Source organism: Cibotium barometz, chromosome 26, assembly GCF_041138505.1.
Source record: "Cibotium barometz isolate CiBa-2024 chromosome 26, ASM4113850v1, whole genome shotgun sequence".
Taxonomy (NCBI): domain Eukaryota; kingdom Viridiplantae; phylum Streptophyta; class Polypodiopsida; order Cyatheales; family Cibotiaceae; genus Cibotium; species Cibotium barometz.
In genome coordinates this window covers 34,455,739-34,480,074 of record NC_141071.1, presented here as the reverse complement: position 1 = coordinate 34,480,074, position 24,336 = coordinate 34,455,739, and positions in this window count along the sequence as shown.

Here is a 24,336-nt window from a genome sequence, read left to right as displayed (position 1 = left end):
CTCGTTTAAAGTCCTCCACTCTAAGTTTAGATCTAGATGTGGTCTGATGGGTTCCTTAGGAATCTCCTCTAGACCAGGCCAATTCCCCACAATAAGAGCTACTTGTTGAGATATCGAGCTCATCTAGTGAGGCGATGGACACTGATGACCCGCCTGGGAGATAGGCCCCACACTTACACCACTGGCATGGTTGATGAGATCATGGGTGATATGCGGCCAGTGGGATAACAGGCTATGTGACAGCCATTCTAGAGACTGGCATAGTTATAGCGCCAGCTCATTTAGTTGAATTCACACTATAGAGAACCCTTGTATGTATTTGGTTGAGTACCTTTCCATAGTGTGTACTCTTATCTTTGTATATGGTGTGTTGAGTGTTGTGTGAAGAAGAAGAAGATTTTCAGCCTCTCACCTTGTGTGTTCTCTTTTAGGGTTTTGTGAGTGTATGTAATCCTCTTTTGCACAGTCTTTATGGATTTAAAACTGCAATTCTCTATGTATCTCTATTTTTATAGAGTTTTGGCCATTCTTTCTTCTTAATAATGATTAATTTCTCTTAATCTCTTATCAAAAGGCCAATCCCATGTGTCTTATCCTCCTGTAAGTAATTGCTATATTTTTTTGCTTTAATATGTTCCGTCCAAATCGCCTAATTCGAACGGATGAACCTTACCAACATTCCCCGTATGTTTTCGTTCACATAATCCTGAGTCGAAAGATTTTCTTTCAACAAAGAATTGCCCTCTTGTTTGGAGCTGCTAGACTGGCAGAAATTCTTACTTCTCCAGAGCCTTTCATCCTTCCTTCTATGAATTATGATCTCACCTTTGATGTGTATATCTTTATCTTAACCTAGGGAGAGAAAGGGAGGTGAGGAGACTGTGAGGTTTCATACAAGTGTGTTTTGATTCTAAGAAGTGACTGAAGTCCAAACCCCAACTTCATGTCACAGTAGCTTTCCAACAGATTTATTGGAAGTCCTACCTTAGGTAAGTAGGTTCCTGGGCAACTCTACTGTAGAGGACTAGGTTAGTGGTTGTGCCTTGCATAGATGGGAAAAAAAGCGTTGTTTCTAGGAATCAAGAATAGAGGTTGCCGAATTTAAGGCCAGCCATTCTATGAGTGATATGATTTTAAGAGTCATTTAGAAGATCACGCTCCCCCTAGGAGATAGAACTAGGTCTTACCTATGAATCATATCCTTGTATCTTTACATGGCCAAGGTTGACGAGTAGGAAATTTTTCTCGAGTTAGAGTTAGTAGACTATCTTATGGTTTCCCCTATCTAGGAAGGGGGAAAACCTTACAATTGGTATCAGAGTCAATCTTAGTTCCTAAGACTTGTTATTTAAGGTTGTTTTGGAATGTATGTTCTACCTAACATAATGCTGATTGATATAATACCTTACTAGAACAATTTGAATTGGTAATTGATTGACTGTAGGAAGAGGGAGACACTTACTCGAGATTCCTAGTCTTCTAGTGCATCTTTCGGACAGCTTGTTAGTCCTTAAATTTTGAATTCTGTGATACGATGGTGTAGATACTAGAGAGGTTGCCCTCCCTCATCCTGCTTGTATCCAAAGAGGGTGGGGTGGAGAGCAGACTAAATTGAAAAATTCACCACCGATTTTTTGAAGTGGATTCGTTGGATCGAAAAGCTGAAGATGGTCTGTTTATTTTGGTTCGTGGGGGGTACTCCTAGACTTGACAGCTCTGTGACCATAGATGGGAATTGTATACCATAGAGTGTTATTCTCATTAAATTTGATTTTTATGGATAGAAAGATGCATAATGGAATTTTTTTAATTATAAAAGTGTTATTCTCATTAAATTTGATTTTTATGCAGAGAAAGATGCATAATGGAAATTATTTTTATTACAAAAGTATTATTCTCATTAAATTTGATTTTTATGCATAGAAAGATGTATAATGAATTTTTTTATTATAAAAGTGTTATTCTCATTAAATTTGATTTTTATGCATAGAAAGATGCATAATGGATTTTTTTTATTATTACAAAAGTGTTATTCTCATTAAATTTGATTTTTATGCATAGAAAGATGCATAATGGAATTTTTTTTATTATAAAAGTGTTATTCTCATTAAATTTAATTTTTATGCATAGAAAGATGCATAATGGATTTTTTAATACTATCATTAAATTTGATTTTTATGCATAGAAAGATGCATAATGAAAATTTTTTTATTATAAAAGTGTAATTCTCATTAAATTTGATTTTTATGCATAGAAAGATGCATAATGAAAATTTTTTATTATAAAAGTGTTATTCTTATTATATTTGATTTTATGCATAAAAGGATTTTCTTTTTATAAAAGTGTTATTCCCATAGATACATAAAGAATTTATTTTAATCCAAAAGAGTTATTTTCATCAATTTTAATTTTAGACATAGAATGATGCATAAAGAAATCTATTTTTATTCCAAAAGAGTTATTCTTATCAATTTTTATTTTATGCATAGAAAGATGCATAAAGAATCTTATTTTTAATTCAAAAGTGTTATTTTCATCAATTTTGATTTTATGCATAAATAGATGCATAAAGAATTTTATTTTTATTCCAAAAGAGTTATTCTTATTGATTTTATGCATAGAAAGATGCATAAAGAATCTGATTTTTAATTCAAAAGAGTTATTTTCATCAATTTTGATTTTATGCATAAATAGATGCATAAAGAATTTTACTTTTAATCCAAAAGAGTTATTCTTATCAATTTTGATTTTATGCATAGAAAGATGCATAAAAGATTTATTTTTATTTCGAAAGTATTATTTTCATTGAAATTGAATTTATGCATAAAAGATTTATTTTTATTTTGAAAGTGTTATTCTCATTAAAATGGAATTTATGCATAGTAAAATGCATAAAAGGTTTATTTTTAATTCGAAAGTGTTATTTTTCTTAAAATTGAATTTATGCATAAAAGGATTTTTATAAAAGTGTTATTCCTATTAAAGTTATCTTTATGCCTAATTAGATGCGTAAAGAATCTTTATATCAAAAAATCAGAATTCTCTTACATTCTATTAATAGATGTGATGAGATGTGATAGGAATCAGATAGATGTAGATGGATGGATGGAAGTGATATGAATCAGATAAATGTAAATGGATGAATGGATGAGGATGTTTGTGAATGTGAATGTAGAATGTGGATATGGACGTATAAATGTGGAATGTGGATATGGATGTATGGATGTGAATGTGGATGTGGATGAATGTGGATATGGATGTATGATGTGGAATGTGGATGTGGATGTATGAATGTATAATGTGGATGTGAATGTATGAATGTAGATGTGGATGTGGATGTATGGATGTGGATGTGGATGTGGATGTGGATGTGGATGTGGATGTGGATGTATGAATGTGGATGTGGATGTGGATGTATAAATGTAGATGTGGATGTGGATATATGGATGTGGATGTGGATGTATGGATGTAGATGTGGATGTGGATGTGGATGTGGATGTATGAATGCAGATGTGGAAATGGATGTATGGATGTGGATGTGGATGTGGATGTGGATGTGGATGTGGATGTATGGATGTAGATATGGAATGTGGATGTGTATGTATGAATGCGGATATGGATGTGGATGTACGAATGTGGATGTGTATGTGGAATAATGAATGCAAATGTGTATGTGAAATGATGTGACGATGATATGAATGAATCTGATATGATGAGATGGAAATTGATGTGATTGGATGAGAATGGGTACACATATGAATTGAATGTGGAATAAGTAATGTGGACTGATGTGAGGGATAATGTGGAAAGACGAGAGTTCATTATAGAAACTGTATTTGTGACCTGTTTGTAAATGACTGTTTTATGTCAAGAATGCTGGGGAAGCATTTTGACTATCTTGTGTTGAATAAGGTCGTGGAGACCTAACTGATAAAGTTGCAACAGCTGATGGAGAGTCAACGGAGGACGTCTCGCATAGCATTGTCGGCCGAGGTCTTGACCAGCCTCGTCGATTTAAATGGTGTGGATGAGGGACCAAGGAAGCACCCTATGAGTGAAGCGCTAGGTGACCTGCGAAGGATCCTAGAGGGTGCTGACCATACGGTGCTCGGGCTCTGGGTCGCCAAAGATACCCACACATGCATCGTGGAAGATATTGGAACAAGGAGTAAGAATTGTTTTCTGAAACCGGGCATGGATCTGGTTGATTGACCTTGCTGGTCCAACGGATGAGTCCATGGCTCTTTTATATGGATCTGTTGGTTGATCTTGCTGATCGTCAACGGAGATCCCATCTTGATTTTATAAGTGATTATATTGCCGAGTACTATGAGCTAGGAACTATTGAAAAGGCCCCTGAGTGGACAGGTGGTGAGCGTTCTGGTTGCCAATGATGCCATAGATACTCCGATGAAGGAATGATTGGAAATTAAGATTCAACCGGATATTTTGGAGGATTGTGATCAGTGATACTATGATTTCATTAAATGATTGTTTTAAAGATGGCTAAATTTGTGAAAAAGGCAATTTCATATTGGGTGTGTAAGTGGCATGACTAATGTTAAATTTGCATGAATATCCGGCTAGGGGGCCTGGGAACTCTTTTCCCTGGTACCTGGAACAAAACCTAACCAAATTCTAAATTGGATCCCATCACTACAGTGGTTGGGCGGTTGGCTAACCCATGGGACTGGATGGGGTTGCTAGACTGATGGATCCATAAATCGAGACTCAATTTCTGTTTAGTTCCATAGATGAAGTAAATTCCGGACAAAAATTGTTCTATGGAAAAGAATCAACGGCTCTGTCTCTCAATGAGGAAAAAAGCGTTGGTCTCTATGATCCAAGTACAGTCATTTTCCCTGATCTGACTATGGGACTTACGGGTTTGGTCAGATGAGATCAGTTAGTTAAGGCTTTTGACTACGTTAGGAAAAAGTTATCCTGGTGGAATTGCCTGTGCTTTTCGGGCAAAGGAAGTTTTTTCGGGTTCGATTTTGGAAAAACGGATGGATTAGTCTCTTGTTCGGATATCCGTGGGCGAGGCCCCGAGTGTGGGACCCTGCCCTGCACAAGAAGTGCTACTTCCGCTGCTAGCACCCCTGAATTTGTTGCATGGTGGGGACAGGGATCTTACATCCTCAGAATAACGTACTGCGCTCTACCAGGCACAATGACCCCGCGATCCACAATGGCCTGCCACCATACATCCGCAATGACCATACATACTCCTCCCTGCCCACCCAAGGGGTCAAAACCTATAGACCAAAATGTGTCCCATCTACCAGGCATCACCGAACCATATCTCCGAATCCTGCTCTCACTCAAATGGTGCTCCTGCATCATCAGAATATCAATACTGCCCCCAACCAGGCATCTCTGAAGCTCTTGCCTCAAGCAGCCACGATAGCATACATAGTGTGCGCCACCAAGGCCCTGTACATTCCATGAGATGATCCTCATGGATGACCTACTGAGGTGGAGGCTATCTCAGCCATACGATGGGCCTTTGCAAGCGGCTTGGATGGAGAGTAATCCCCATCCGAGCGGCTACGAATTTGCCCACCCGGTGTGCTGCAAGAGTCTCGGACCAGGCGCCAGTGGCTGTGTCCCATAGCGACTGCCTCCCGCTCGGAGAGAGAAACCTCATGTATGCATACATAGCCAGGGTCTTGCGCTAGGTCTGCCACTATGCGAACCACCAAATGTCGATTCCCGGAGGCATCCGCACTCCCGGTATCAAAGAAATGTGCCAACTCCTAGAGTCGGCCTATCACGTTTGTCATCTCCAAATCGCTCACATGGTGAGAAAACTCAACTACATGTGTCCGCAAAATACTAAGAGCAAGATCCATAGTCCACTCCCAGTCGTGCTAGTGCCGCAAAGAGGGAAGGAGAAGGCCACCGCTGAATCAAGTGCCTCCTCCCCTCGAGCCGGAGGTATCACCACATGAACTCTGATGGGTGCTAGCTCATGGGGGCCCTCCACTCCAAAAAGGCGTGTAAAGGAGTAGTCGAAAGCCTCCAAGCATTGTCTAGTGTCGAGACTACTCAGTCGATTGTGGATAGAGGATATCCGTGAAGCACGAATTGGCATGGTATGTCTCCTCTGCGGTGCACGAGCAAGGTCGGTGCTCAGTGCTCGCCGGACTGCAGGTGAGCGCCAGGGTACTGCTAGTGCCTCCCGAGGAGCTGAGGCGAGCGGAGGGGGAGAAGGGGTTGGGGAAGGAGACACTGGAAATGCGGGAGCGAGAACGGGAGGAGACGAGGGTGGAAGCGAGGGTGGAAGCGAGGCGGGAAGGGGGGACGGGGGAGGGGGGGTGCTGGCATCTCTCCTGATCCTCAGTCTACGCTGGGGTCTCCTCCTGGAGGGGAGCAAAGCTATTCCTCACTGGAACCCAATGATGCTGAGGCTGTGTTTGCTGCTGCATCAGTCTTTGAGCATGCTACTGTGGCTGTCTCCCTCTACGGTGCCCCTATCCAGGCTGCCAATCAGAGGTCTCTGTGGGCTGAGCAGGTGTCTCGGAGGCTACCTGCCAAGCCGCATCTATGGGTGGGCCATCGGAGGTCTGCTGGGCTGCGGTGAAGGTCGGGGTCTCCTTGGGAGGGCAGGCCTTGGCCAGGTGGCCGACCTACCTGCATATAAAACACTAGTTCGGGAGCCCCGAAAACTCAACTCTCTGATCTATCCATCCCCCCCTATCCTAGGTAACTCATTGACCTTCGGAAGAGAGAGTAAAGCCTCCAGAAGTGTTGCCTAAAGGTGAGATTCTATACGAGCAAAGATGGGCACAACTCAAAGAAACATAGGCACAGTTAATGGCAACATCTACAAAGGCAACCAAGGAGGAATTTTCTCAGGTTATGAAGGAGCCCAAGACTAAGAGCGTAGACGCAATGAAAAGAGGGCTTCTAAGCCAAGAGTTCTTGGGAGACCTAATCATAGAAAGAGGTGTTTTCGAGGAGGTGCCATTACTCGGGATGCACATGCCAAAGTGAGAAGCAAAACTAGAGCCAAAGCTAGAGCCAGAAGCCAACCTAGACCCAAAACCGTAGATCGAATAGGTGGATCTTTCCAAATCCTATTCGGAGGAGGATTAGGTCAACCCGATCGTTAGCAAGGAGATGGATCACTCCAAATCCTATCTGCAAGAGGATGATGTCATCCCCAAAGTTTCAGAGGAGTTTTCAGAAGATCAAGAGACCAAAGAACTTGAAGACCAAGTTAGAGAGCTTGGGGATTGAGCCGATGGATATGAAGTGCAACCTTCAATTGGGCCAAAACAGACATGGACCAAAGGTGTATGGATTCCCTAGTTCTCCAAGCTTAGCAGGAGGGGATGTTATGTGTGTTCATTAATCTCTATGCTCATAGACATGTATATCCTCATTAGCATATATGTGGGCAGATTTAGAGCGGATTTTGCAGCCCTCCTATAGGCTCTTGGAAGTGCCCAAGCCATAGTCCAATGGTTGGGAAAAAATATGACTTTTTGGACAATGTTTTGTGGGGAAAGTAGAGAAAACCGACTTGATTATGAAATCATACCTTTTTCCTATAAATAGGATCATTAGGCATTCATTATAATTATCAATCAAAGATCACAAGGATGCTCTTGTCAGAGTCTTTAAGGTAGCAAGGACATAGTGATGGTTTAGTAGGAGCTTCTCTTGTATAATTTTGCAAGTAGAGGGCTACAAGGATCTTTGGTATGCATCATGAAGCTGTCAATCAACAAGATCATTGCATATATAGCTTGTTTTGGCAATATACAATAGATTAGTACTATCTCTCCTTCTCTTTTGTCTTTGCTAAACATAGGATTAGTGTTAATCTACTTTGCTTAGCGTTAATCATGAGAACACGCTTCCACAACACATGTTACATTGGTAGCATAGCTTAGGTCACCCTAGGACAGCCCTTAGCTTACATTTTGTGCATGATGAATTAGGGTTTTTGAAATTAGGGTTTACATTTTAGGGTTTGCAAAGCAAAATTAGGGTTTGCATTTTTGCATTGAATTTGCATTTTTGCATGAGCGTTTTGCTCATTTTCAGCATCGTATAGTGCTAGAAAGTCTATACTTTAACCTAGCATGATCCTAGGGACTTTAGAAAGCATGTAGAACTCTAGGCTTAGGGTTTTTGGGTTGATTTTACAATAGTAAAAATAGAAAAACAATATCATGAGTTCGGAGGCAATGTTGACTTTCTGAAGAATTTATCCAACGAAGAGTTATGGCATGAGTATGAGACTATGCAGAGTCATTTAAAGATGGGAAAATGAAGAATGATACAAAAGGGAACAAGAATGCCAAGCCAAATATGAACAAATCATCCGCCGAGTTTAGGCAAAAACTCATACAAGAGGATCATTGACAACTCAACAACTCATACAAGCGGACCATCGACACACAAGAAAGAAGCACATCAAGTAAAGCTTCAAGAAGAGGCATGTGGAGGCCATCTTTGGTATGAGCAAAGATGGGAAAACTCAAGGAAATATGGGCACAATTCATGGCAGTATCAATAAAGGCCAAGGAGGAATCACCTCGGGTTGGGAAGCAACACAAGATTGAGAGCATTGATGAAATGAAAAGAGAGCTTCTAAGGTAAGAGTTCTTGGGAGACGTGATCACAGAAAGAGGTGTTTCCGAGGAGGTGCCATTACTCAGGATGCACGTGCCAGAGCCGGAACCAGATCTAGAGCCAAAGCTAGAGCTAGAAGCCAAACTAGAACCAGAACCAAAATCATAGATCGAAAAGGTAGATCTTTCCAAATCCTATTGAGAGGAGGATGAGGATAACTCGATAGTTACCAAGGAGGTGGATCTCTCCGAATCCTATTTTGAGGAGGATGAGGTTGTCTCAAAACTTTGAAAGGAGTTTTTAGAAGATCTAGAGACCAAGCCAGAGAGCTTGAAGACGAGGTTAGAGAGCTTGGGGATTGAGCTGATGTGGATATGAAGTGCATTCTGAGTGTGGTGAATGTATGAGGTAAATCTGACAAAGAATCATGTATATGGCAAATGGGAATGTGTTGGCAACTCATGTGCAAGCCCTAGAATGAATTTGGAGCAAGTTTGATGCATTGGAGTGATTGGAAATTTACTGTTTTGAAGCCCTCACAAAAACAGAGAATAGAGGCCCATTTTTGATGTAATTGAAGCCGGTCTTTTGCAAAAATCAACACATTGGTGGATTGTGTGCATGCCTAGGAGTGTTGGGAACCTACATATGCCTCAATAGCCACAACAAACTAGCCAAATCCCTCCTACAGCACAGCAGGTGGCATAGCCTGAAGGCCAGGAAAAGAGCAGAAATTGCATCACATAGCAAAGTGGAGGCCAAATTCAAGCTTGGTTATTGATTAACATCAAAATTTTCTTAGGAATTTTGTGATACACATAGATGAGAAGGTTTCTATGTGGTTGGTTGGATCAATTATGCATTTTGGAGCTAATTATGAGCTAATTACACAGGCTGTAAACAGTGTGATCAGTGAAATAGAGGGTCATTAATTGGCTAATTACTCTCTTAAATTTTACAATTGGTCTAATTACTCTCTCAAATTTTACAATTGGTCTAATTCCTTTTACATGGAGTTAGTAGAAATCATTACTAAGCTAATGAATGCTTGGTCCCCCAATTTGGACAAGAATTGAAGAAATTAGAGCTACTGGTTTTTACTGGTTTTTCTCAAAATAGAGAAGGAAATTTGATATTTTTGGTATGTATGCACCTTGGTTAGTGTGAATATGCAACATTGAGCTTGTTTAGGTGTCAATGAAAGTTATCCACACTTGATTGAACCACTACATTGTAATTTGAAGCCTTGGAAAGCGTTCCAAAATAGGATACTTTGGACTGCGTATGCCAGTTCAATTTGAATGCAATCAGAGTGATTTTCTACATCAGTTTGAATGCAATTAGTTCAATTTGAATGTAACCAGAGTGATTTTATACATCAACAGTGAAGTTCATTGAGTACTTTTTGGAGTATTTGGAACACTCATTAGAGTGTGGTTGAGCTGAGGAAGGCTCATTTATAGAATTGGACATGTGCGGAAGGTGCATTTGCATTGAGCAAATATGTCAGATAACCCAGTACAGATTGTGGGTGAGAAGTTGGATAGAAAGAACTTCTAGGCATGGAAGTACAGGATTAAAAACTTTCTGAAAGGAAAAGGATTTTGGAACCTTGTTACAGGTGCGGAGCCAGAGCCGAATCTACCCCAACAACCTACAGAACAACAAGTTGTAGCTCATAAACACTGGTCAAAGAGAGAGCATACAAAGTTTTGCATTACTTATCTATATGTATCTCGGATGCTATACTCATACATATACATGATGCTGAGAATCCCAAGGATGCACGTGATACATTGGTAAAGCTATTTGATACATATACTAGTGCTTGTTGTTGTAAGTCTCAGTTGAGAAAACAGATTCATAATGTGAAGCGAAAAGGAAGGAGTAATATCATGATTATGTACAAGAGATAAAGAAGTATGCAAATGCATTGGCAACTATCAATGACCCCATGCCTGATGATGATTTGATAGACATTGCCTTGCGTGGTCTTGGGCAAGGAGTACAAGTCTTTTGATACTATTCGGAGTACAGGTTTACCAGATTTTGATGAGTTGGTTTCACTCTTGGTTGTTGAGGAAATCAAACTTAATGACTCTTTTCATGATGCATCTACTAGCCATGATGATAATGGCAGGAATCAGGCTGTCTATTCATAAAGGGGATTTAGAGGCAGGGGGAGATTTACATCACGAGGTCATGGAAATGGTCGTGGATGGCAGGATAGGTCACCACAATAGAATTTTCAGCCTTCATATGGTGCTAGAGGTGGTCGTGGATATACACCTCAGAGAGGCAGAGGTAATCCTTGTGGAAGAGGACGTTGGCAGGGCCAACAAGCATCTACGCAAAATGTGGAATGCTATTATTATGGAAAGCTTGGTCATCTGGCACATGATTGTTACCGAACAAAATGATTTGAGAGGGGCTGGAGCACAACATGGTGGACATTTTGCACAACATGGAGGAAGTTATGAAAATGGTGGAAATTTTGCATCAAGCAGTCATGATGGCAGTGCAAATCACTTGTTTGCCATGAAACATGTCGTGGGATCTATGATGACAAATGGTGACAGTGTGATGACACTTGGTATATGGACTCTGGAGTAGCAAACCATATGACTTGTCATGGAAAATGGTTTGAACATATGAAGCCAATGGATGTGAAACAAAATTGGATGTAGAGTCATTGCCAAAGGCAAGAAAGAAGGCAAGCTATTTAAGTTGGATGCTAGGATTCCTGAGTTGAAATCAGCCATGTTCTCTAAAAGCCAAAATGTGGTACATGACATTGACATGTGGCATAAAAGGATTGGACATGTGAACATACAAAGGTTAAAGAACATGCAGGCAAGAGGCATTGTTGGTGGGCTGCCTAGATTCAAGTATGATGGGAATATGCATGTCTGTGATGCTTGCCGGTTTGGAAAGCAAGCAGGGTTGCCATTTCCTAAAGAAGGCAACATGAGTAGCAGGCCACTTGAGATAGTTCATAGTGATGTATGGGGTCCTGCTCAAAACCCATCCATTAAAGGTAGCTTGTATTATGTGACATTCATTGATGATTTCAGCAGAATGACTTGGATTTACTTCTAAGAGAGAAAAGTGAAGTGTTGGGAAAGTTTATGGACTGTATGTGGATTCTAGTATGTGGATTCTAGTATGTGGATTGTATGCTCAGGATCGCAAGGCATATAAATGCTACAATCCACATACTAGGGAAGTGGTTATCTCACGAGATGTGGTGTTTGATGAACTTGCTAGTTGGTACAAGGAAAAGGATGAGAGTGTCATTGATTCCATTGATGCTAATGTGCATGTGAACTTGCCACAAACAAGTTCTATTTCTATGTCTGGGCCAGTAAAGTCTGAGAGTAGTACTATACGTCCATGGTCAGGATGCTTGAGACATGAGAGTGTGAGCACTGGGAGTCATGCTGTGGATAAAGGGAAAAAGAAGGTTGAAGGAATTGGCATTATAGGTTATGAGTTGTCAAGTTCAGAAAGTTTGGATGAGGAACTTGGCATACTAATTTTACACACACCAGGTGTGCAGGCAGGATAGATATGTGCCTCCACATGCTAGAGTGACAGGTGTTCAGAGTGATCCGCATGCATTGCGGAGATCCCAAAGGGTTAGGTATCCAGTTGATAGGTTGACATATCGTGACTTTGCTATGCATTATGCATATATGACCTCTTTGGTGAAGCATGTGGAACCTACATGCTATACAGAAGCTATTGGGAAGCATGCATGGGAGAAGGCAATGGATGTTGAGATGGACGTATTGGTTCATAATGAAACTTGGGATTTGGTTGCCTTACCACAAGGCAAAAATGTCATTGGTTTCAAATGGGTTTATAAGGTGAAATGCAAATCAGATGGTTCCATTGAGCACCATAAAGCGTGGCTGGTAGCTAAGGTTATGCACAAACCCAAGGCTTGGACTATGATGAAACATTTAGTCCAGTTGATGGGAACAGTGAGAGCAGTCATTGCTATGGCTCCAGCAAATGGTTGGGAAATGCATCAAATGGATGTGAAAAATGCATTTCTAAATGGTGATTTACAAGAGGAACTTTATATGGCATAGCCAGAAGGATATGTACACCCGAGGTACCCCACTCATGTATACAGCTTAAAGAAAGCATTATATGGTTTGAAGCAAGCACCTCGTGCTTGGAGTGATAAGATAAGTCGATATCTTATCTCCCTTGGATTTCAGGTTTCTTCAGCAGATTCTTCACTCTATGTGAAGAAAACAGATCATGGGATTGTCTTACTTGTCATCTATGTGGATGACTTGATTGTCACAGGAGATCATGCTACAGATGTTATGCATGTCAAGAAGGCATTGAGTGGGCAGTTTGATATGAAAGACTTGGGTGAATTGAGATATTTTCTTGGGATTGAAGTGATCAAAGACCATGCAGGGACATGGTTAGTGCAACGCCAATATGCATTGGATATGTTAGCAAAATATGGGATGACAGGGTGTAAGCCAATGAGTATACCTTTGGAGCAGAATGTGAAGCTACGGGCTGATTTTGGTGAAGAGTTGGATGATCCATCTATGTATAGAAAGATGGTTGGCAGTCTTATTTACATGACTATCACACGACCGGATCTCAGTTATGGTGTGGGGCTAGTAAGCCAATTTATGCAAAGCCCCAGAAAACCTCATTTGGATGCAGTGAGACACATTATGCGCTCTGTAAAGACCACAGCACATTATGGTCTTCTTTATGAGCATGGTAAAGGCTTGGGTGTACACGGCTACACACAGACGCAAATTGGGCAGGTAGCTCGTATGATAGGAGGTCTACTAGTGGTTATGCCTTTACATTTGGAAGTGCAGTGGTGAGTTGGAGCAATAAGAGGCAACTTACTGTTGCTTTATCTAGTACAGAGGCTGAATACAGGGGAGAAGCCATAACTACATGTGAAGGAGTATGGTTAAGAGTCTCTTGGCTGATTTGGGTGAGCCTATTGATGGCAAGGTTGTCATTCATTGTGACAATATGAGCAGCATATAGTTGGCCAAGAATCCACTTTTTCATGCGTGGACCAAACATATAGAGGTCCACTATCATTTTGTCAGAGAGAAAGTGTTGGATGGTACAGTGGATTTGCAATATGTGAAGACCGAAGAGCAGGTGGCCGACATCTTTACAAATCCACTTAGCAGGGAGAAGTTTGAGTACTTCCATACTATGTTGGGAGTACATGGGATGATACGAATTCATACCTTTTTCTTATAAATAAGATCATTAGGTATTCATTGAATCATCAATCAAAGATTAAGAGGATCCTTTTTGCAAAGTCTACAAGGCAGCAAGAACAGAGTGGTGGATCAGCAGGAGCTTCTCTTGTTTGATTAACAAGGGTTGCAAGGATCTTTGTTAAGCATCATGAAGGTGTCAATCAACAAGATCTTTATATATATAGCATGTTTTGGCAATATACAGTAGATTAGGTCTATCTCTCCTTCTCTTCTGTGTCTTTGCTAAAAATAGAGATAACGTTAATCTTCTTTGCTTAGGGTTAATCATGAACACGTTTTTGCAATGCATGTTACATTGGTATCACAACTTAGGTTTTCCTAGGACAACCATTGGGATTAGAATTAATCTTCTTTGCTTAGCATTTTTAGCATAGTATAGTGCTAGAAAGTCTAGACTTTAGCCTAGCATGATCCTAGGGAGTTTAAAAGCATGTAGAACTCTAGGCCTAGAGTTTTTGGGCTGATTTACGATAGTAAAAACAAAAAAACAATATCATGAATTTGGAGGCAATGGACGCTGAATTTTTGAAGACTTTCTCTAACAAATGGTTACGGCATGAGTATAAGGCTATGCATAGTCGTTTAAAGACGGGAAGATGAACAATACGAAAGGGAACAATAACGAAAAGCCCAATATAAACAAATCATCCATCAAGTTTGGGCAACAACTCATAAAAGAGGACCATCGAAAACCTGAGAAATGTTAAAAACCTAAAATGGGATTAATCATGGTGAAGGACATAGATTAAGCAACATAATTAAGGTGGATTAAACCACACTAAAAACTCCATAAGAGAGAGAGAGAGATTGCACACTCAACAATAGCTCTATTGCATATCACAAATGAACCATACAATGATATAGGCTTTCTAGCCTTATTCCACTTTACATGTCATCATCCATGTGGCACTTTCTTTTCCACTTCTTTGGTTAACACTCACACACCATACAATATTACATGTGGCATTCTTATCTTGCCACAATATCCAAATCTCTCTCCAATCTCTCTCAAATCCTCACAAATGCAAATCCAAATGATAATATGAGTGTGCATAATTTTTTTCCATAATACAGTGAAAATAATGCTTAATCAAAGAACTTATAACCAAGAAAAACTATACATAAATAATCACCATGACCAAGAGCCCACCCAAGCTCTGATACCATGTTAAGAATGCTAAACTTGGGGTTAATCATGGTGGTGTACACAAGATTAAGCATAAGATTAAGGTGGGTTATACCACACTAAAAACTCCATGAGAGAGAGAGAGAGAGATTGCACACTCAACACTTAATTCTCTATTCTATTGCACTATTTCAAGTGAACCATACAATGATATAGGCTTTCTAGCCTTATCCCACTTTACATGTCATCATCCATGTGGCACTTTATTTTCCACTTCTTTGGTCAACACTCACACACCATACAATATTACATGTGGCATTCTTATCTTGCCACAATATCTTGCACCTTTAGGGTGCTTTCCCACATACACACAACACCACGATTACATCTCTCAACACCCCCTCTTAATCGAGGTGTTCCACAACTCACCCATCATCCATTACCCATATCAATGTAGCATTGCACAAACGCAATCGCTACCTCTCAACACTCCCCCTCAATGATACATTGGAGTGTCCATTAACCAATCATGTGTGCGCATGTCTACCATCTTAGACACCAAGTCCATTTTGAGCCGACTCGCTCACAGCGGAACCACTGAGTCCAATTTAAACCATAGAAGTTCGGGTAGGAACCAACCCATGCGCATGCACCTCACACGTGCATCGCTCATGCACACATCACGACAACCATTTTGAGCTTCTCGCGGTGAGCTCGGGCAATGCAACCCTCATACCAATGGGTGATTACAAAATTTTTGTTTTGAGCACGCAAGCTCGGGGATGATTTGCCCATCATCAATTATGGGTGAAAATAAAAATTACTTCATTAGCAAATATATGGGCAGATTTAGAGTGGATTTTAGAGCCCTACATGCTCTTGGAAGTGCCCAAGTCATAGCCCAATGGTTGGGACACCTTTTGGGCATAGTTTGGACACAAAATATGATTTTTTGGACAATGTTCTGTGGGAAAAATAGGAAAAATCGACTTGATTACGACTTTATACATTTTTCCTATAAATAGGATCATTATGCATTCATTAGAATCATCAATCAAAGATCAAGAGGATCCTTTTGTAAAAATATGTAAGGAAACAAGGACACAATGGTGGATCAATGGGAGCTTCTCTTGTCAAATTTTGCACAAGTAGAGGGCTGCAAGGATATTTGGTATGCATCATGAAGTTGTTAATTAGCAAGATCATTGTATATATAGCTTGTTTGGCAATATACAGTAGATTAGGTCTATCTCGCCTTCTTGTCTATGTCTTTGCTAAACATATGATTAGGGTTAATCTACTTTGCTTAGCATTAATCATGAATACATTTACGCAATGCATGTGACATTGGTATCACAGCTTAGGTCTCATCCTATGTGATAGCCCTTAGCTTATGTTTTGTGCATGCTAAATTAGGGTTTACATTTTAGGGTTTACAAGCAAAATTAGGGTTTGCATTTTTGCATCAGCTTTTTGCTCATTCTGAGCATAGTATAGTGCTAGAAAGTCTAGACTTGGCCTAGCATGATCCTAGGGAGTTTAGAAAGCATGTAGAACTCTAAGCTTAGGGTTTTTGGGCTGATTACAATAGTAAAACAACAAAACAATATCATGAGTTTAGAGGCATGGACGATGACTTTTTGAAGACTTTATCCAATGAAGAGTTACGACATGAGTATGAGACCATGCAAAGTCGTTTAAAGATGGAAAGATGAAGAACGATACAGAAGGGAACAAGAATGCCAAGCCTAGTACGAACAAATCATTTGCTGAGTTTAGCCAACAACTCATAGAAGAGGACCGTCGACAACGCGAGAAAGAAGCACATCAAGTAATGCCTCTGAAAGTGGCGCTTGAAGGCCAACTTTTGTATGAGCAAAGATGGGAACAACTCAAGGAAACATAGGCACAGTTAATGGTGGTAGCATCAACAAAGGCCACCAACAAGGAGGAATGGGCTTGGGTTATAAAGCAACCTAAGACTCAGAGCGTTGATGCAACAAAAACAAAGCTTCTAAGACAAGAGTTCTTGGGAGACGTGATTATAGAAAGAGGTGTTTCTGTGAGGAGGTGCCATTACTCGGGATGCGAGTGCCAACAAGCAAGAAACAAAACCAGAGCCAAAGCTAGAGCCAGAAGCCAAACCAAATTTAGAACCAGAACTAGAACCGCAGATCGAACAAGTGGATCTTTCCAAATGCTATTTGGAGGAGGATGTGGAAAACGTGATAGTTATCAAGGAGGTGGATCTCTCCTAGTCCTTTTTGGTGGAGGATGAGGTTGTCCTGACAGTTTGAGAGGAGTTTTCAAAAGATCTAGAGAGCACGCTAGAGAACTTGAAGACCAAGTCAAAGAGCTTGGGGATTGAGCCGATGGATATGAAGTGCATCCTTCAATTGGGCCGAACAAACATGGACCAAAGGTGTATGGATTCCCCAGTTCTTCAAGCTTAGCAGGAGGGGATGTCATGTGCATCCGTTTATCCCTATGCTCAAAGACATACATATCCTCATTAGCAAATATATGGATAGATTCAAGGGCCAATTTAGAGTGGATTTTGCAGCCTTACAGGTGCTTAGAAGTTCCCAAGTCATAGCCCAATGGTTGGGACACCTTTTGGGCATAAAATGGACACAAAATATGACTTTTTGGATAATGTTTTGTGGGGAAAATAGGCAAAACCGACTTGATTACAAATTCATACCTTTTTCCTATAGACTTCTAGATCACACGTCTGGATTCCCAAGCAGAATTCCTCGAATTCTGTAATCTTGATCCTCAGATCAAAATCAAAGGTCTCAACTTAGTTTCAGATTCGGTGGGTGATTTGAGTGTAGATTACTGAACTGGTCACATCGTCTTTTCTTGAAACTGACAAAGGAGTTACGTCTTGGTCATAGTCTGATTCAGGGTTTGAGTCTGGAAAGGTTCTCCCTGAACTATCTTTCTCGAAGGGTAATATTTCAATTACTACTTTACTGAATTTCATTCATTGAGTATTTTGCCTAATTGAATTCAAAACTAGTCACGAATTCCTATGAGGAATAATTTAATCATTTATCTAAAATTCTGACTTCGATAGTTTTTTTAATTTTCTCATTACCATCCTAGAGAATATGAGACGGTAGAATTTTCCTTCATAGAGTATTTACTTATTCATTTTTCAATATTCATGGGATTTAAACATAGGATTAAAGAGAACTCTTATTTTGATATAAAAATTCTATATGCATCTATTTATGCATAAAATCCAACTTCTATGGAAATAACACTTTTATATAAAAGAAAAATCCTTTTATGCATAAAAAATTAATTTTGATGAAAGTAACACTTTTATAATAAAAAAATTCTTTTATGCATCATTTTATGCATAAAAATCAATATTGGTAAAAGCATCTATTTATGCATAAAAATCAATATTGTGATGAAAGTAACACTTTTATAATTAAAAAAATTCTTTTATGCATCTATTTATGCATAAAAATCAATATTGATGAAAGTAACACTTTTATAATAAAAAAATTCTTTTGTGCATCTATTTATGGATAAAAATCAATATTGATGAAAGTAACACTTTCATAATAAAAAAATTCTTTTATGCATCTATTTATGCATAAAAATCAATATTGATGAAAGTAACTCTTTTATAAACAAAAAATATCCAATATGCATCTTTCTATGCATAGAATTTAAATCTAATAAAAATAACTCTTTTATAACGAAAAAAATAATCAATATGCATCTTTCTATGCATAGAATTTAAATCTAATGAAAATCACTCTTTTATAATAAAAAAATAATCAATATGCATCTTTCTATGCATAGAATTTAAATCTGATGAAAATCACTCTTTCAAAATAAAAAAATAATCAATATGCATCTTTCCATGCATATAATTTAAATCTAATGAAAATCACTCTTTTATAATAAAAATAATAATCAATATGCATCTTTCTATGCATAGAATTTAAATCTAATGAAAATCACCCTTTTATAAGTAAAAAAATAATCAGTATGCATCTTTCTATGCATAGAATTTAATTTTAATGGAAATAACACTTTTATAATAAAAATATTTCTACTATGCATTTTTCTATGCCTAGAATGAAAATAACACTTTTAGAATACACAAACGATGGGGATTACTCTTTTTGAATAATAAAAGATAAAACTTATTTCACAAAATTTAAGAAAATTTTGCCATAACCTCCTTTGTATGGTTGATCATTTTTCAAATTTTCCTAACCTTAAATTACTTTAAAATTATCCCCAATTGGGTTAAAGCATTCTAAACTAATCAAATTCCACTTTTAAAAGAGAAACAATATGAAAAGTTTAATTTTAACAATTTGACAACAAGGCATAGCATCAATTTATCATTTTAAAGATAACAAAAATTAGAAAACCATTAAAAGAATAAAGAAAAAGTAGTTTTTAACTTACATGAATTTCTGGGAGCTTTCCTTTGGCTTGATGGTTTGAGGGATTTACTCTTGTTTGCAACAAGAGTGGCCACCAATTCTTTAGAAGAGGGAATGGTCAAAAACTAATGAATTATTAATAAATTCATAGTTTTTGGCTCTGGGGAGGAGTAGAGTAACAGTGCATAAAACACTATTAAGCTTCAACAAAGGGGAGGCTTCTATTTATAGGAAAAAAGTGAGCTTCTAACCAAGCAAACTGATTCTAGAATTTTCCACATCAGTTTGGTCAATTTTTGACCATTTTTGGGTCAGTTTAGCTTACTTTTTGGAACTAGACTTGAATTAGGAGAGAGGAGAGATGAAATATCTCAATTTTTGGGAATTTAAAACTCCACCACACGTGAAATAGGCAACTTCTTCATGAGGGGGAATTCCCACTCTGAGGTGTCAAAAATTCATTTTTTTAGTATTTCCTTTGGTCCTTAGTCCACTCTTCATTTTTTTAGTATTTCCTTTGGTCCTTAGTCGACTCTTCATCTTATGTGAGTATTTACTCATTTTTGGGAGGATTTTCTTTATTTCTTCTATTTATCTTCTCCACACATTTGGATGAATCTAATTGGCCCCTTAAAACCTTAATTTAAAATTTTTAAAAAATCTGGACCCTTAGGATAAGGCCTTTGAACAGATTATAATTGATTTCTAATGCACCTTCTGAAAATCTTTTTGAACTTCTGTTTCGGGGGATTTTATTTTAATAAGAAGAGATTATTTTTCATCCAAAAATATCTAAATCTGAATAATCTTTCTCTAGAATATTTTCTCTCTCTAAGCCAAAATAGGTAGAAACAAGATCTTTTATATATCTGAAGAGGTATTTGATTACAGGGGAAGATACTGGACATCTTGAGAGGCTGGGCAGGAATCTTACATTCTCTCCCACTTGGAAAACGTGAGATGTCCTCATCTCGCAAACTGGGGGTAATCTCGTAACAGTTCGGCTTCTTTCTCCTCCCAGGTGGCATCTTCAAAAGGATAGAACTTCCATTTGACCAATAATTCTCTCAGAATTCTGTTCCTAAGAACATTTTCTCGAACATCAAGGATTTCTTCAGGTTGGAGTTCCATCTACCCTTGGGTTGAAGAAGTTAAGATTTCATCTCATCAAGCACATGATTTGGGCTTGTGTAAATACTTTTTAAGAAGGCTGACATTAAATACATTATGTACTTTGAGATGAGGAGGCAGAAGAAGCTCGTAGGCTAAGTCACCTACTTTCTTTGCAATCAGATATGGTCCACAATATCTGGGGGATAACTTCTTGTACTTCCCAAGAGATAGAGAACTTCTTTTGGGGCGTACTGGAATGAAGACCCTATCTGCTTCTTTGAATTTTCTGTCTGACCTCTTCTTATCTACATACTGCTTCTGTCTATCCTGGGCAGCTTTTATATCTTTGCGAATTGACTGCATCTGCTGCTCCATATCATCAAGCATCTGTCTAGACATCTCGATCTCCTAATCAATGGGTCGGACCAAGTTAATGGAGTTAAGCCATCTTGTCCATACAAAGCTTTGAAAGGACTCATCCCAATACTTCTATGATAAGAAGCATTGTAGGCAAACTCGACTAGGTGCAGGTAGCTTAGCCACTTCTTGGGTTCCCTGCCACCACAGCATGACTGAAGTATATCTTCGATTACTTGGTTCACCCTTTCAGTTTGACCATCGGTCTTGGGGTGGTAAGCTGTGCTGAGATCCAAGAAAGTTCCTACTGCTTCAAAAAATGCAGTCCAGAATCTTGACATGAATTTGGGATCTCGATCACCTACTATTCTTTTGGGTAGGCCATGCAATCTGAAGATTTCCTTGAGGAACACTCTGGCCACATCCACTGCAGTGTAGGTTTCTTTTACTGGAATCAGATGGGCAACTTTGGTTAGTCTATCAACTACCATGAAGATGGGCAACTTTGGTTAGTCTATCAACTTTGGTTAGTCTATCAACTACCATGAAGATGGAGTTGTAACCTGATTGCACTGAAGGTAATCCAGTAATAAAATCCATATTGATACATTCCCACTTCATCTAGGGAATGTCTAATGGATGTAACTTCCCAGGCATTTTTACTCTCTTGGCCTTGACTTTCTGACAGGTCAGACATTGACGTACATGATTAAGCACATCCTTTTTTAGACCAGGCCAAAAGAAGCTTTTCTTCATAGACATGTAGGTTTTGATGAAACTTGGATGTCCTGCAATAAGGCTATCATGGGCTTCATTCAAAATTTGACCCTTAGTTCCTTCATCATTAGGAATGCATAGTCTGCGATTATAATACATAATTCCATCATTAAGGCTATACCCTTGAACTCGATTCAACTCTTGTGGAGTTTTGCTTTCCTGCATAAGTAGGGTAGCAATAGGGCCAAAGAATCTATCTTGCATGATCTTCTCACTTGCTTGAATAATCAAAGGATTTGACACTACAATAATTGCAAGCAAGGAGGCTTTTCTACTGAGGGCATATGCTACCACATTTTTTTGCCTGGGCGGTACTTGATTTCAAAATCAAATTCCTATAGGGTCTGCATCCACCGTCTTTGGCGCATGTTGAGATCCTTCTGAGTGAAGATCCACTTTAAGCTCTGATGACCTGTCATTAAAGTGAATCTTTGACCCAGTAGGCAATGTCTCTACAACTTTAGGGAATATACTACTGAAAGTAGTTCCAGGTCATGGACAACATAATTCCTCTCATGCGTTGTGAGTTTTCGGGATTCATAGGCCACTGCATGACCTCCTTGCATGAGTGCACCTCCCAGGGCAAAACCACTGGCATCTGTTACTACCTCAAAGGGTAGAGAGAAATCTGGCAACTTCAAAACGGGATTGGTTACCAAGGCGGTCTTCAGCTTATCAAAAGCACTGTGGCACCTGGCAGACCATTGAAACGGGATATTCTTCTTGAGAAGATTAGTAAGGGGGAAGCTACGAGAGCATACTTTGGTATAAAAATTCTATACCAACTAGTCAATCCCAAGAATCCTCTGACTTCTTTCACTGTCTTTGGTTCAAGCCAATCTATGACTGCTTGGACTTTTGCAAAATCTGGAGAAATTGCATCTTTGAATATACCAGAAAGCCCAAGTATTCAACATGGTCGGCAGAGAAAGTGCATTTACTCTTTTTTGCAAAGAGTTGGTGCTTCCTTAGAATCTCAAGAACTTTCCTGACATGAGCTTCATGGTGGTCAGCTGCATTCTTTGAGTAAATCATAATATCATCAAAGAAAACAAGTACAAAATCACCCAAGTATTCTCTGAGAATGTCTTGCATTAGGCGATTGAATGTAGCTGGGGCATTTGTCAATCCAAATGGCATGACAGTGAAGGTCACGGAAGGAAATGGTTCCATAATTACAGTGATTGTCAGCTTGATTTTTGTGGAGCCAATCCATTCCAAGGATCCCATCGAAAACTCCCAAAGGTATAACTCTAAGAACTGACAGTCAGTTAATTTCCCATCTAGATTGAATGGAATACGATCTGTCTCAAGATGAGTGAAAAGAATCTTCCCACTTGCCAATTCAACTTGCATAGGTTTCCTTGATTTCTGATCTAAGACTAGCTTACGCAAGGATCCCATTGAAAACTCCCAAAGGTATAACTTTGAACTGATAGTCAGTTAATTTCCCATCTAGATTGAATGGAATACGATTTGTCTCAAGATGAGTGAAAAGAATCTTCCCACTTGCCAATTCAACTTGCATAGGTTTCCTTGAATTCTGATCTAAGATTAGCTTACGCAAGCATCCAGGGGAAATGAAATAATGAGTACTGCCTGAATCAATCAAAAGCTTAAAAGGCTTACCCTAATACTCAACTGGAGTATGAATGACGGAGAATTGACGGTTTGGCCCTTGGTTTTCAATTGCTGCATAAATATGTCCTCTTTCTTCTTCCACTACTTCTGCTATTGTGACTGCTTTGGCTGCTGCAGGTCTGAGGCGAAACTCTTTCTCTTTAGTTGCCCCAGTTTTGGGAAGGAGTTTTGAGGCTACTCTGGACAGAGGCAGACGGTTGAGCTGGAGTTCTCTTGGGATTTCCCTGATTTTGTGACGAGATGGACCTTGATTTGATTGTGATAGGAAGGGACTGGTCTCTGCACTCTTGGTCCTTCACTTCCCTATCCCCTCGACATGGCAGGAGTCGGGCAGTCTTTCAACAATTGGTGACCAAAACCCTAGCATCCAAAACACCGGTTCTCACTTTTGAGCTCATCCCTTTGAATCCTTGAAAGAGGTGGGGCTCCTGAGAAAGCGTTATGTGGAAAAAGTCTTCCTTCACTTCTGAATCTCCCAGTTTCTTGATTCTGAATTGGGCCTTGCTGCCTCTTTGGGGGAGGAAAGTTTGAAGTTCTTCCCAGGGTTTGGAATCTTTTAAAGTTAGAGGGTGCAGGCTTTGGCGGGACCTTAACTACAAAGGCTTTGGCAAAGTCCTTTGCCATTGTTACTGCTTTGGCCCCATTGAGACACGTTTGGCATTCTTTACTAAGGTGTCCAATGGCTCATTCATTCCTCGAATGAACCTGGCCCCATCAGCTGCTCTTCATCCAATTGTGGAGAATATTTGAGGAGAAGGGCAAAAGCTTGATGGTACTCTTCAATTGTCTGGCTATCATGCTTTAGTTCCAAGAACTCATTCATTTTAGTTTCAAGGAAGCCCGGAGGACAAAACCTCTCTCTGAGGTAAGCTTTAAGATCGGTCCAGGTTTGGGTATTTCGATCGAGACGGTTAGTCTTGTAGTGATTCCTCCAAGCGACCCTGGGCGTTTCCACAATCTTTAACCTGGCGAGAGCCATCTTGCTTCTCTCATTGTAGCTAGTTACATCAAAGTATTCCTCCAT